Genomic DNA, 12,049 nt, shown 5'->3' on the forward strand with positions numbered 1-12,049 from the left:
ATATTGCACAACATGATCTGTTTCTTCTGATAATTGTTGTGAGGTAAATCTAGCTATAGCTGGTTGTGACCCAAATAGTATCTCATAGGGTGACAGTTTGTGTTTCCCTATGGGGGTGGTGCGTATGTGATATTGTGCAATGGGAAGGAGCTCAGGCCACTGGGCCGTAGTCTCCTGCATCATTTTGGTTAATTGCCTTTTCAGTGTGCCATTCAGACTCTCCACCTTTCCGCTTGACTGTGGATGGTAAGGAGTATGCAGCGCCACTGTTGATCCGATCATGGTAAGTATTTCTTGATATACACATGAGGAAAAGGCTGGTCCTTGATCACTTTCGATAACTTCAGGGACTCCATACCGGCAAACAACTTCAAAGACCAACTTCTTGGCAGTGGTAAGGTTGCAGCCTCTACCAATGTATCTTCAGTTGTGACAACATATCCAGTATGAAACCTGCCAGAGGTGTCAGCATATCTTGATCCATCCGTATATAACGTAAGTTCTGGATCATCCAAAGGTACTTCCGCCACTAAAACAAGTGGAGTTGACTCCGCAGTAATTTTTTCCAGACAATCATGCGGTGGAGCCTCTTTCTCCTCTCCTTCAGGTGCTGGTAGCAGGGTTGATGGTGGTGCACCGATGTAACTTCACATTTTCTGACAAAATCAACGAACGCTGCAGCCGCAGGTGTCTCTGTGTAGACAGATGTTTAGGTTGCTGTAAAGCCAGAACAGCCACAATATCGTGTGGAGCATAAATGTGAGTCTCATGTCCAAGGATGATATTCGCCGTCTTTTCAAGTAACTGCTGTGTGGCGTGAACCGCTCGTAAACAGCTGGGGGAGGCCCTGGCTACTGGGTCCAGATGCGCTGAGTAATACCCGACTGGGCGCTGCTTTGCACAGTGTCTCTGCGAGAGTACTCCGGCTGCATGCCCTCCCGTCTCCGAGACATACAAATGGAAAGGTTGAGCATAGTCCGGGTTTCCAAGGGCAGGGGCAGTCATTATCCTTGATTTTAGTTGCTCAAAGGCTTGTTGCAGCAGTTCTTGATGGTCCTTGTTGTTTACATCAGCCAGAGTGTCTTCCTTTAATGCATCATATAGGGGCTGCATCAGACATGAGGCGTCTGGAATCTATTGTCTGCAATATGTACATAGTCCAAGGAACCGTTGCAGCTCTATGGGATCTTTTGGGAATGGTAGCAGGTAGATGGCCGTCTTCCTTTCTTCTGTGAGATGTCTGGCACCCTGAGTAAGGCAGTGGCCTAAGAAGACCACTTGACCGAGGCAAAACTGAAGTTTTGAGGCTGAGACTCGACAATTCAGTTCTGCTAGATGCTCTTGGAGGCTAACACTGGCCCTGATGGACATTTGCTCCGTGGGGGCACAGAAGAGAAGATCATCCACGTATTGTAATAGTACTACCTCAGAGTTGTCCAGCTGCCACGGCAGCAGACAGCTAGACATGTTCTTTACATGTTCTTTGCAAACTGATTAGGCAAAGATACCGGTGGAAATAAATGGCAGGGCTAGGGTTGGGACCGCATGAAGCTGTGATGCGTATGTTATGGTGTTTTGAATTGTTTCTGTGAGCAGGTGTTGTGACCTGGGTACATCCCGGGGATCATATTTTGGTCCCACCGCATGAATAACAAACTGACATGATGATCTTCATCATACACATTCCGGGTGTAGTGCTGCCTGTATTCCGCCACCAAAGGAAACACACTACAGGAAGGGTGCGCCAAGATGGCTGCCACCAAAGGGACATCTGGTCAGAGACCGGAGGTGATGCAATGGGTGTAGCAACATGGCCGCTGCAGGAAGGGTTGGAACTTTGGGCAGACATAGGTATAACAGATGAGGATGGGGCACTAGGAGTGGCTTGGGTAGTAGCAAGGGGTGTGCCTCCGGGACGGGGCGCGTGACATGCAACACAATAATCTGCTGACTGGAATTTGTACAGGTCCATCTCCCCCCCGTCTGCCATTATCGGGCGGTTGCTGGAGAGCAGTATCTTTGTAATACACATAACATGGCATCTTTCCCTTATTGTATGTATTTTCTTCCTCCATCCACCCTTCTTTGACAAATTCTCTGCTGTTCCTTATCAAGCCAAGGCTGTTTCCTATTCTAGCAGCTGTAACTTGCGCTTATCTGGTAGCTCGCATATTTTAGTTAACCGTTTAAGATTCTCCACATACTTTTTTCCCTTCTTTTGACAAACTCAGCACAACCTTTTCCCACATGCATTCACTTTTCCAACATTCCATTATCTTCCTTGCTGCATTTAACATCTCGTACTGTAATCTACCCACCCGGGTACGACCCACACAATGACATTACTCTTTTGGTTTTCTCTACATATTTCCTTCCTTCTATTTCAACATACCCTTCATCACAAATCTCATGTGCAACTTTCCTAAACTTTTCAGCGTCTTCCAGCAATCCACAGCCAACTAATCTACCCCTTTTCTGCCGGATGCCTTTGTCCCGCAGCGCAGGCTGAAGTCTCCCTCCCACAGGAAAATTTAACACCTTAAACACTTTTGGTGCATTCTTAAATGATCTTTTCCCCTCTCGACCGACCATGATATTCATCACATCCTCTCCCTCCTGCAGGGGAGACTATTTCTTTCTGCTCCACAGAAACATTTATTAATCACTACTGCCACCTCTCAACCAACAAAGATCCTTAATTTTGTGCACAGCACGAGTCCGGCCAGACCTCCCAGCTGTTCCACTGACTTTAATTCACCCCCTCCCGTCGGGGAAGTCTTTCATGGCTGATGAAAGGAGGGGGACCTTTGCAGCTCTCCGGACACTCGATATATGTATATCTACGTGCGTGTCCTACCCAATCTTCGATCACCTGCCGTGACTGAAACTAACAAAGTTCAGTCTCCTAAGGATCGTTGTCATAAGTTAAGGAAGATTCACACAATATTCACTTGTCAATCCGAGGTGATACTGCTTTGAAAGTTATCAATATCAGACCCCTAAAGGGACTACACCCCTTATAGTCTCACCTTTGACTATATTCAACCAAGACGTCCGGAGACACTGTAAACAACAACGCACCACGTGGAAACCACGCCAAACGGTCAGTATCACTAGTAAAGAACTGGTGCACTTACCGTGGCTTTTTGTGAGGGATGATCAGTCCCAATTCCAGTGGGGGAGGCTGAAAGCAAGTCTCTCTTTGTGGACGTTCCTTCACGGTTGACCAAGTGAGAATTATTATGTTGATTGCGCAATCCAACAGAAAACCAAACGGAGGCAGTGCTCTGTATGGGAGGATTCAGAGAATCTCTGATCCCGTTTATTTTGCTTAGCATTTTGTATTGTTTTGAGTATATCAATAGCCAATCACCTACAGCCATACTACAATACTACAGTCTTGAGCCAATGTTAGTGCAGTTATTACGGAAACACATATATGGTCTTATTATCATCGTTAGTTGGAAGCACGATGGAAAATTACAAAGTCAATCCTGGCCTAGACTAGTTCGATAACAGGAGCAGGGTGTCTGACAAAATGTTCTTGTGAGAAAAGGTTAGTGTGAGAAAGTTGCATGAGAAAAGAAGAAAAGAATGTATGTTATGCAAGGAGTGATAATAACATGATTTTGAAACAAGCTGACAAAATGGAGTTGCTATAGCATGAATATCAATATGTCCTTTACATTTGGATAGCATGAATATTAATATGTCCTTTACAATAGTAATTTTTTGACCAACCAAACTTCTACACCTGTACTTTTTTAAAAACAAACAAAATTTCACATCAGCCAAGTTTTAGAGTATATGTGACCACAGTCAATTGTTGCACAAGTTTTTCTAGGGTTATATAGCACCAAAATGTACTCCAGACCAAGGAATGGTCTATAGATTAGCAATATAATAAGAATAAAGATTGCACCAAGTTTTTCGAGAGTTATATAGCACCAAAATGTACTCCAGACCACGGAGCAGTCTATACATGAGCAATATAATAATGATAACATTTTAACAAAGTTTTTTGAGAGTTATATACCACCAAAATGTACCCAAGAACATGTTAAACTGTATGGCTGAGAAATGTAACCCACAAAAATTTCTAAACAGTTTTCTTTAGGCTAAGTGCCCACGATGCAGAAATGCTGCATATTTTTTACGCTTCTCCCTGGCAGGAAAAACGCATGCGCATTTTAAATGCGGCTTTCCCGCCAGGTAGAAGCGTTTGTGAAGCGTCTTTGCATGCATTTCTGCATGCGAGTTATCAAGTGCTTTTCCAAGTGATTTTAGCATCACTTGGAAAAGTGCATGACAACTTGTTCACACTATATAAATCCATGCAACCGGCATGGATTTATAGTAGTGTGACCAAGTTAGTTAAAAAAAAGAATAAGAATGGTGAAAAATAAAAAAAATAAAGTTTATACTCACCTTCCGATGTCTTCCCGGTGTTTTGTCTGCTCCGTCAGGTGTCTTGCACTGCTTGTGGGGGTATGAAGGATCTGCGGTGACGTCATTGAGCCATGTGATGGGTCACATGACTCAGTGACGTCATGGCAGGTCCTTCACATCAACGCGAACATTGCAAGACACCGGACGGAGCAGACAAAACACCGGGAAGACATCGGTAGGTGAGTATAAACTTTATTTTCTATTTTAAATTCTTTTTTTTACAGTTTCTATGGTAGCCAAGTCTGGATGAGAGTCTCCTCTCCTCCAGACTTGGGTACCATCCGTTCATTGAACCATGTGATATCCGCATGTGCAAATGCAGTGATGCAGATGTCACGTGGTCCAATGCAAGTCAATGGCAGCGATTACGCTGTGTGTCCGCAAAATTAATGGACATGCTGCGGATTTTTGAGCGCAGCATAAACGCTGCGGAAAAATCCGAAACATGGGCATTGAAAGTGCGGCTTGTCATTGGGGACCATAGGGGGCGGATTACCAAGCGTTTCCCAAGCGTTTATGCTGCGGAAATTCCGCAGAATAAATGCTTGCAAGATGCTATGTGGGCACCCAGCCTTAATGTTATATATCCAAGAAATGTACCCCTGAACACGGAATAGTGTTTGGTTAATAAATGTAAAGAAGCAAAATTTATAAACTTTTGGGTAGTGTTAGATACCACCAAAATGTGATAGAAAGCACACAATACTGCATGGATGAGTAATGTAATCAAGAAATAATTTTCAAAGCCTTTTGTAAGTTTAACATACCACCATAATGCAAAAAAAGGTGTTATGGATGGATGAGTGATTGAATCCATAAAAAAAATTGGAACATTAATATTTTGAAAGTGTACTTTATGTACTTATACACTCAAAAGATTTGATGAAAGTGCAAAACCAGTTAACATTTATAAGGAGGGTCATCCATAGACCCCTGAAAGGCCACAACTTGCATGACTCATTCAAAATATTTTTAAAGCATAGTTGCTGTACTCCTACACTCGTAAAGGCTTTGCACAAAGTACAAAGCCAGTCAAAAATTGTAAGGAGGGTTAAACAGTAATCCTCTTTAGGTGTCCACTTCTTCTCCTTGGTCTTGAGGCTGGGGGGGCTGCCTCCACCTGCTTCCAGGAGCCCAATTCCCTGGTGCTTGGGCTGTAAGTGACCCGGCTTGAGGTAGTGCTGGATTGCCTGACATATAGAAATGGGCAACAGCCCCCTGTGTCACCTGCATCATCAGCTGCTCACGCATAGGAGGTGGGGAACCCCAAGTTGCTCAGGTGGGAGCTCGGGTCCCCGCCCTGCATGTTTGGTGCTTCTTAGAGAGCCAATGAACATGTAGGGATTGCTTGCCATGCACTGTAATTCCGTAGCCATGTTGGTTGTGACAATACAGTGATTGGCTGGCCGCACAGCGTCATCAGGTCTATATAAGACCTGATGACGCTAGGCTCATGACAGTTTATCCCGGAAACAAGCAGAGTAAGGAGAGGTGCTGCTGCGTGAGGGACAGAATTGGTGGTGTAATAGTTATATATAGGTAGTGGTACTCCAGGGGTGTATATATATATGTATATATATATATATATATATATCTGAACTAACAGTCCTTCTAAGGACTAATCCAGCTGCATATAATCAGTGGTGATAGCAGGAGTTAGGCAGGAAGTGAGGGTTTGTGGGAGCGTATACAGCACAAGAGGGTCCATTGCACGTTCTGTCTGTTCCTGCTGTTACAGATATCCGTAGACATAGCCCCAGATATCAGGGGCCAGGGCTAATTTTTTTTTACCTTAATCCTGATTATTTGCTTAAAAATCCAGAGTACACCATTTTACTGCTCCATTTGCTTGTTAGCACTGCAGAATACAGCCAGATCTTTTCCATCATCCGACGTGATCCCATATTACAGCGATAAAAATCCAGAAATTTGTAGTAAATATGGAAAATATTATCCTGCATTTACAATTTGTAGCAGTGTGTCAGTGAAGCTATTCACATGTGGTCAATGTGAATAATAGGAAACTACAAGCCCGGTATTTAAAACTGTTGGCGTCCGTCCGACGTATCACATATAAGTGCGGTACAATTCCAGCCATTTGTAGCGACCGTGGAAAATATTGTCTTCCATTTACAGTTTGTAGCAGTGTGTCAGTGAAGCTATTCACATGTGGTCGCTGTGAATAATTGGAAGCTACAAGTCTGCTTTTTAAGAAAAACCTACAAGAAGCAAAATGAACATAAAACCCTGCTGTAAATAAATAAAAAGCAATTGCATTTAAATAAGATAGAGTTCTTAGTAACACTGTTTTTAATCAAAAATAGTATATACGCTATCCCACCATCGACAAGGTGAACCCATTCGGGATTGTCCTACACCGTTTAATATTAAAAACCTTACCATGTGTCAAAGTTGACCTCTGTGTGAATAAGGGCAGACAAAGGACTGAACCCCGAACTGTGAACACTAGCCAAGGGAAGCTTTTCAAATGTATTATCCAGCTCTAGGAAGGGAGGCCACACCTAGGTTTGCAGAGAATGCAAAAAAATACAAAGAAAAAACACAAACTTTGAGCTTGGTTTAAGTTGGTATACATGCAGCACATAAATGCATGTTTCACAATGGCCATGAATCAAAATGGTTGGTGTCTGTCAGACATATCACATATAACTGCGGTACAAATCCAGCCAGATGTTGGGAAGGATTTGTGAGCAGCACAGGGCAGTTTTTCAGTACCAGCTTCAAAACGTCCATCAGTATTCAGGTCAGCCTCCACACATAAGAGCTGAGGAGTGGGTAAGGATGTCACACATCTGTGCCATCCTCCAAAACTTTGAGGACTCCACCAAGATGGTGAGCAGCTTCTCTGTCTTCTGAAACGATAATTTTTCACAATTAAAGAGGAGGCATTGCAGGCGGAGCACGATGAGATAGAGCAAGGAACTATACAGGGTGATTCCACACAGCCCAGCCTCATCTCATCCCAATGTGGATTGGGTGACAATGAGGAAAAGGAGGAGGAAGAACAAGAGCTAGTTTCCTGTGCTATAGACGGTACAACTCGCACAACTGTCATACCATCTGTTCAGCTTGGATGGCCTGAGGAGAGGGAGGAAGAGGAGGAGGAGGATGAGGAGGAGAGCATGGTCAGACATTCTCTTGGTGAGGACACTAAAGTCTTGCCTGTTAGAAGTCTGGCACACATGGCTGAGTTTATGTTACACTGTCTTTCCTGTGACCCTCGCGTTCTCCAAATTTTGGTTGACAGTCATTACTGGTTGGTGACACTTCTAGACCCATGCTCCAAGGAGAACTTTCTATCTCTTATTCCTGAGGCGGACAGGTCTACTAAAATGGTGCCGTACCATAATGCCCTTGTTGCAGAATTATTTAAAAAACTCCCATCTGAAAATACTGGCGGCAGAGGTCACAGTTCGTCGGACAACCAAGGAGTACAAGCGAGAGAGACACGAATACGATCCAGCAGAGGCAGGGGAACACTGTCAAAGCTCTGGGAGAGTTTTCTCAGATGGGATCGCACGGGCCATGATGCGCGGGGTAGTCTCACAAGGAGGGATAATTTTACAAAGATGCTGAAGGAGTACCTTGCTGACTGTACCAATGTCCTCCATGATTCCTCTGGGTCTTACAATTATTGGGTAGCCAAGCTCAACAGGTGGCATGAACTGGCTCTCTATGCCTTGGAGGTCTTGGCCTGCCCTGCCGCTAGCGTTTTGTCAGAGCGGGTTTTTAGTGCCACCAGGGGAAATATAACTGATAGGCGCATCCGCCTATCAATTGATACTGCTGACAGGCTGACTCTTATAAAAATGAACAATGTTTGTATTGGGCCAGACTTCTCAGCACCACTAAATGATAGCAGCGTAACATAAACTAAAATCCAATGTCTTTTTTTGGGAGGTCTATACCCATGCACCTCTTCACACCCAGACATAAGTATACACTTCCTTATTTTGTCTATTTTCTGTTGTCCTCCTCCTTCTCCTCATCCTCCACCACCATATCACCACCATATCTACCATATCCCATATCTGTGTCTCTTCCAAAGGGTATTGCAGTGCCTCAAAATTTTTGGCAGCCCTTGCATTCACTGCATAGGCAATAACAGTATGGGAGACTCACTTCCTAATAATGGGAACATTTTTTCATGAGGCCCTCCTTTACGTCTCTTGCAAAGAGCAAGGGGGGCCTCCAAATTTTTGGCAATCCTTGCATTCACTGCATAGGCAATAACAGTATGGGAGACCAACTTCCTAATGATGGGAATTTTTTTTAATAGGGCCCTCCTCTACGTCTCTTCCAAGGGGCTTTGGAGTGCGTCCAAATTTTTGGTAGCCCTTGCAGTCACTGCATATGCAATAATAGTATAGGAGACCCACTTTTTAATAATGGGAACAGCAAAGCATAGCCGGCTGATGGCTCTCTAACAATAGTGAGGGCTGAGTGCTTGCCCTTTAAGAATAGTAAGGGCCGCCTGATGGCCCTATAAAAATAGGCTTTGTGACTCTCAGAGTCCCTCCTTCATAAATGAAACAGGATGTGTCTGATCATGTCTCTCACACCACATGGGAAAATAAGGTAGTAAAATTTTAAAATGACATTTACTTGTAAATGTATTTTTCACCATTGAAAGCAATGCAAAAGTGCAAAAACGCATCAAAAACGCTATGTGTGAACATAGCCCAAGGTGTGGAGGAGCATTTTTGTTTTTGGTTATTTATTTTGCCTTACATACACAAATCATTACCCTGGTGGAAAGGATGTTCCTTAACATTTTTCCCAGGAAAATTCATTTTGGTTTCATTTTTGTATGTTTTATTGTCAGTCCGTAAAAGTGGCGTAATACTCTGAAAACATTGTTCACAGCAGTGACCTGGGAGTCAGAGATGCTTCCTGGGGTCTTCCCCATGCTGTTCCCATGTCACTTGAGCATTGTTCCCATCAATTTTGGCAATTTTTAGGCCCCCTGCAGACTTCCGGGGGGGTTGAGGGGGGCAGAAGAATGCTCGAGTTTCCCATAGACTTACATTGGGCTCGTTGCTCGGGTTGAGCACTCGAGCATTCCAATGTGCTCAACTTGAGCAACGAGTACCCGAGCATTTTAGTGCTCGTTCATCACTACTCGGGGGTGGTGGTAGACCTGTCTCAAGCCATATCAAGGAGCCTCTACCAGGCCTGTTCATTCCTCAAGAAGGGTTCATCTTGCTCCCTTCCTTCTGGGATCACACCCACTGCATACCATGCTGGTATGTTGCCCCTCCATTTTGAGGAATGTGACCCTGGTTCCAGCCATCAGCTCTTGCAGCCGTCGAGGCAAGTGTTCCATCTCTACTGGCCGATTGAATGAGATGTAATGATGGGTCACAAACTCTTCAATAGACCCCCTTCTCTGCTGACGGTCGTAAGTAACTACCACACCCTGAGATGCCAACTCTCAGTACCTTATAGCTAGCATGCCCAACAACATTTGTCCACACCTGGTCCTGGCTCACCTCCTTGTCTCTTACAATCAGCCTAGGTCCCACAGTCTGCTCATCAGTTCATGGATCCATCGGTAAATTATGCGGCCTGGGTTCAGGCTTTGGTGGGTCAGGGATATCAGACAGATCAGGACCACAGGCTCCTTCCACCTCTGCTTTTGCGCCAACTTCCTCTGGCTGCGAGATTCCTACGCTCATTCCCTCGGAAGTTTCGCATGCCTCTGCCATCTTTGTTGCCCACTGAGCACGTAGCAATGTATGGCAGAGAAATAGAACCTTAGAAAAATTTTAACAGCTTTGGATTAGCTTGACAGATAACAGAAATGTTCACAGAGCATGTTACATTGTGTGGCTGAGAAATGTAACCCTAAAAACATTTTAACAGCTTTTTTTCAGTTTGATAAATGACAGAAATTTTCACAGACGAGGTTATAGTGTGTGGCTGAGAAATGGAACCATAGAAAATTTTTAACAGCTTTGGATAACTTTAACAGATGACAGAAATTTTCACAGGCCACGTAACACTGTGTGGCTGAGAAATGGATCCCTAGAAAATTTTTAAAAGCTTTTGATCAGTTTTACAGTTCACAGAAATGTTCATAGAGCATGTTACACTGTGTGGCTGAGAAATGGAACCCTACCCTAGACAAATTTTAATGGCTTTGATCAGTTTAATAGTTCACAGAAATGTTCACAGGCCACGTTACATTGTGTGGCTGAAAAATGGAACCCTAGAAAAATTTTAACAGCTTTTGATCAGTTTCACAGTTCACATAAATGCTCACAGAGCACATTACACTGTGTGTCTGAGAAATGGAGCCCTAAAAAAATTTTAACAGCTTTTTTTCAGTTTGACTGATGACAGAAATTTTCACAGGCCACATTACACTGTGTTGTTGAGAAATGGAACCCTAGAAAATTATAACAGCTTTTGATCTGTTTTACAGTTCACAGAAATGTTCACAGAGCATGTTACATTGTGTGGATGAATAATGGAAGCCAGGAAAATGTTTCAACCTCAAATCACGTAATACTTGATGGATCAAAATATATTACATTTTTTCAGCCCCCACAAAAAAATCTGCAGCTATATATTTGCCAACAGACTGAAGAAACCTAATCCCTGTCTACACACTGCATTCTGCCACTCTCCCTGCTCCTGCAGCTCTCTTTCCCTCCCTACACTAAATGCACAATGTTTGTGATACAAACAGCAAAGCAAAGGATTAGCCCTGACAAGGGCTGCTAGTATGATGGTTCAGTTTCAGCACCAGTATCAACAGTACAGGGCTCTGAATCATTATACTGTGCACACATGCCTGTACATGCACTCTCTCCCTCCCTACACTTAATGCAGAATGTATGTGATACAAACAGCAATCACAGGATTAACCCTGACAAGGTATTTTAGTATGATGGTTCTGCATGAGCACCAGTATCAATCATTATACTGTGCACACACGCCTGGACAAGCACTCTTTCCCTCCAATACGAAGTGTCACAGAGCTGTGCAATGGCGTCAGTTTGCCGAGCTTGACTCCGCCCACTCTTTTAAAATCTCTGATGATATCAGACAGACAGCCAATCACATTAATGCAACTATCAAGATGTCAACCGCATTACAGTGACACACAGGCAATCCCCGCATGCTCATTGGCTGCATAACAGGTGCCAAAGATGTGGGGCAGGAATTCAAGTTTGATCTCGAGCACCACTCATTGCTTGCTGAGTAACGAGCACAGTGATACTCAAGTGATAACCAAGTATCGCCGAGAGCATTCGCTCATCCCTAATAACCTCACAAATTTCAGACATCACTGCCCACTTGTCAGTTGTCATGTGCGGAGGCTGACCGGAATACCGATGGACAAGTTGTAGCTGGTATTCAACTACTGCCTTCTGCTGCTCACAAAGCCTTGCCATAATGTGTAATGTGGAGTTCTAGCGCATGGTTATATTACACATCAGTCGGTGAGCTGGCACTTGCATGTGCTGCTGCAGCACTGCCAGACCGACTACAGCTATTGCTGACTTGCGGAAAAGGTCACACACGCAGCGTACCTTCACAAGTACCTCAGGCAAATCTGGGTAGGTTTTCA

The sequence above is a fragment of the Phyllobates terribilis genome, unplaced genomic scaffold (assembly GCF_046119375.1).
Source record: "Phyllobates terribilis strain yellow unplaced genomic scaffold, ASM4611937v1 Scaffold_2__4_contigs__length_985480577, whole genome shotgun sequence".
Lineage (NCBI taxonomy): Eukaryota > Metazoa > Chordata > Amphibia > Anura > Dendrobatidae > Phyllobates > Phyllobates terribilis.